Raw genomic sequence first — 4,151 nt, 5'->3', positions numbered from 1 at the left:
CTTTCCCTAGTGACGGGGAAATCAGTTACTGAGTAGAGAGTGAGTTATGGCAAAATTTGACCTCTCATGAGCTTTATTGGTGAATGTAATTTTAGCTAGAAACCTGGCCCTTTTCTTACACTCAGCCCTTTGCCCTCGAAGAGGAGGGTTTACTAAACTGTTCATTGGCATGAACCTATGGCACTAAGGAGAATCTCTCTCAAGCAGTCCACATAGTGCATGCCTAATGAGAGAAGGAATGCTGGCTCCCTCTGCTCAATAAAGAGGTTGGGATGTGATCTTTTCCTATATCAGTTTGGATTTTAATTTAAGCTATCTCAAGGGAAGGGCTACTACATAGGGGAGTTGGACTTAAAAGCCAGTCCTGTGCTCAGTGACAACCTGGCCCTCCTGATCTGCTCTTACCTTTTTTTGAAATTAAATTGTAGCTGTGTTGTAGCAAAGCAGATGTTCAGGAGTGCAGAGGTAAAGGAGCAGTTTTTAAAGGCTACCCGGTGAAGCTCCCACTGTTGCTTCCTGTGTCTGTAGCCTTGCCTTCCTTAACTTTTTTTTTTGTGCCCACGTGGAGAATTGCATCTGTGTATGATTCCAGGTGAAGGTCTAATGAGACCAAGCAGGGCCTTAGACTACGTTCATGTAGTGTAGTCACTATAATCTGTAGTGGGGAAGCATGGGATGTCTGTGCCTCTATTGTTGTCACTGCTTGTCCTGATTAGAAAAAAGCTGCTCAGTTAATTTCTGCCCTTTTTTGTGCATGCATACTTTCTTCCTTCACCCCACTGAACCTGAGTTTGAGGAGAGCCCGATCTTCCACTTCCTTTGCTGTGGACATTGTGCTGTCTTCACCTGTTAAATGTTCCCAGTTGTTTGAGTTAACTCACTGAAGTGTGTGATCTGAACCTTCCATATTTGCTTCAGTCACCCTTTCAGTTGAGACTTTGGGTGGACAAAGTGTGTGTATCTGATGTGTTTAAGCTGTGTAAATGCAAAGTACTTACTCCCCTTATTTTCACTCCCCTACTTTTCCCGCTTATCTTAAGGAATTCTCAAATGCATTAGGTTGCATTATATAGATCAACTGCTTTTCTCCACCAGAAGTTAAATTTTAGCATCGGTCAGGGCTGTAACCTCTGCTCGATGGCTGCACACACATGGAGAGGTATTTCTGTATTTCATACTTGGAAACAATCTTGCTTCCCTCAGGAAGTATGGGGTCTGTCTCTTCTTTCCCTTTTGACACCTTCATGATACCTTCAAGGATGTTCAGTTACATGAACAGATGCAGCAAAGGATCAGAAGACTAGGAGAAGAACAGAGAACAGCTAGATGTGGTTCTTAAACCTTCCATAATTACCCTGATGGGAAGACTTTTAGATTAGACTTTTAGATTTGTGGTGATGCATGAAAGGTATCTGTACATCAGCTCTCCAAGCACAGGAACCTACCTGTAACATTTGTAGTGAGGAATATATTCTCTTCAGCTTTTGGTGGCAGAACCACTGCTGAAGAAGTGACTCCCATGGAGCAGCTGGCAGGTCCCTAGCACGTGCATTTCTCCCTGCCCTTCCTCCTCTGGAGCACACCTCTGCTGGCAGATGAATTCAACAGCTGCCGTGGTTCTCTAGGGAGGTGTCCTCTTCCGTGAATGGGAATATTTTGCCACCAACTTTCTACCTAGCATTTTGACATGACCAGATAATACCTGCAGGATACCTGCTTTCTTTGCACATGTAGATTCTGTAAAATTTGGGAAGCCAAAGCAAAGCTGGAATGATCTCTCATAATTGAGTGATTCTATTTCTTTTTAGGCAAGTTACACTTTTTCATGCGTCTTTTTGTGGTTCTTGTATTGTCTCTGGCTGCTGGCATTCTGAAGTCTCCATCAGTCAGGCCTGCTTTGTGCACTCTCAGGTAGCCTTAAGGTGACTGCCTTCTTCCCTTCTCTGCCAGTGTTGCCTCTGGTCTTGTGCTAGGGACAGAATTCTTTATCTACAGCTCTGAAGCACAGTACAATGTTTTGGAGATGCTTTCCAATGCTTAAAACTGCTTTTTCTGGAGTTGGCAAGGCCCTCATTAACCCCCGTCACCCCTGAGGCTTTGTGTTTGGCTCTGTTCCCTTTGCTGAGAAGTAGCAGTGATGTGGAAACCAAAGGCCTTTTATAATGCCAGACGGCCTTTGCTGGGCTACAGGGATGTCACCAGTGTCTAAAGAGATGAAATGAGGAAATACATAAAACCTGAGGGGAAAATAGATGTCTGCGTGTCTCATTAATTTTAATTTTAATGGTGTATTGCTTTGAGGAGATGTCATAGCTGGGCAAAGAGGGAGCAGGACACTGTGGACAATGTGTATTGGCATAAGTCAGTCAGATTGTTGGGCAGCCTTACAGAAGAGACTCAACGCAGGCCCTGGCTGCTTCTTTTTGTCATTTTTGGTTAATGGACAAAGTTCATATCACTCTCAAGGTGAGGAAGCTCTTTGCTAATTAAATGGAAGATCCTGCCAGGTTCTCAGGTGGGGCATGTTTGGGAGATCTTGGGGTTTTTTGTTTTTGAAAACAGAAAGGTCAGGGAAATGAAAAGGCTTGCTGAGATTTTATGGAAGTTGGTCTAATACCTAGGAGCAATTACAGTCTGAAACTGACTTGTGTGATTCCTAGGATGATGCTTTCTTGCTTCCAAAGCACTTGTAGGGAAGGCTTGCTCCTCTCACCTGAGGAGAAGATGGAAGTTCTTTGCCTTCTGTGTTGGTGTTAGAGCTGCAAATCCCCCCTCAGGTGTAATGCAGCAGAGCTGTAGTATGCCATATGCTTGGCATGCTTGAGGCAGCAGGTGGGAAGAATAGGAGATGGCAGCAAGTAGGAATATGACATAACTGAGAAGTGTGGGGATCAGTGTGTTTTCTCTTAAGGTGTTTGGTTTGGTGCAGGCATTCAGTCAGGAAATATTTGGTACTTCTAGCTGTCCTCCTGCCTTCTTAAAGCATCATTTGCTATCACTCACTTTGCTTACCGAAAACTAGAAGAATGCAGGATGGAAATGAAAGTTATTAGCACTTACATAGGATTTTGAACCACTTTGTTTCAGCAAAGGTCCTGCTTGAAATAGGTGTTTGTAGTAGAAGAGTTCTTGCTTCTGTTTGGGATAGGTGCAGAAGGCTACTCGCGTGAAATATCAAGTGCTGTTTAAATCAGGCTCATGCTTCAAACTGAGAAGCTATACAGGTTAAATAATCAAATATTTCCCTATCTCAGAATAGTGTCACAAGACAAATATTTCTCTTGAAATACCTGAACATTCAGTAACCATCTATCCCAGGTCTCTGAATCATCCCTCTCCAAAGCCCTTTGTTGCAGGGGATTATTTCATGCCATCTTTGTCTAATGATTCTCTGTGTTTAGGAAGCCAACAAGGCTTCTTTGCAAGCGAAAGCATCAAGTGGCTCCCTCTCTGATGTTTTTCTTTTTAACGCTCAGCATATTTGTAGCAATTCTTCTTTTCCTCTCCAGGATGGATGCACGCTACCCTCAGTGTTTACACTGTAAGGTTATCCCTTTAAAGAATTCCTGAGGGAAGTTCAAAAGGTTTTTTTTTTTTTTCTTTCAAAGATTCAGTGTCCCTTTTTGTGTCTATGTCTCTTACTTGAAAGAAGGGAAGGGGAGGGGGGGAGTGAAAAAAAAGTGCTTTATCTGAAAGGAATCACATCAGCCTCACACTGATAGAAGCCGCTGTCATCTCTTAAACGGCTTAGCACAGTCAAAAGGCAAGAGGACTTAAAACAGTGTCTTACACAGGGATCGATGAGTGGAACACATAACTCGTAACTGCAAAAAAAAAAAAAAGGCAGCGCGGGGGGAGAGATAACGGTAATGATTGCATTGAGGGGAGCTTGAGGGAGGCTTGTTCTTTGTAACACAGCTTCAGAGGTGTCTGGACTGATGCCTAAGCAAACTGTCCTGTGAAGTCGCTGCCTCTGTAGGTCTAGGGAAGGCGGGGGCTCTCGCACCCTTCTGATTCTTAGCAGATGGGACAAAGATTAGTAAATGCCAGGTTAGCATCTTCCTTCTGCTGCTTCAGATTTGGGGAGAGGCTTTTGTCACTCGGTGTCTCGCCGTCCGTTCCAGGAGGGTGGCTTGTCCGGGAGCGGGGAG

General features: G+C 44.0%; 1 protein-coding gene across 1 annotated transcript in view; it reads left to right on the top strand.

Moving 5' to 3' along the window:
* The window catches only part of RNF220 (ring finger protein 220), a 49,988-nt gene that overhangs the window by 4,290 nt on the left and 41,547 nt on the right, over positions 1-4,151 (top strand). The window lies entirely within an intron of this gene.

Source organism: Merops nubicus, unplaced genomic scaffold, assembly GCF_000691845.1.
Source record: "Merops nubicus isolate BGI_N331 unplaced genomic scaffold, ASM69184v1 scaffold25402, whole genome shotgun sequence".
Taxonomy (NCBI): Eukaryota; Metazoa; Chordata; class Aves; order Coraciiformes; family Meropidae; genus Merops; species Merops nubicus.
The sequence above is the reverse complement of the archived record's forward strand: the minus strand, read 5'-3'. Positions and strand labels throughout refer to the sequence as shown.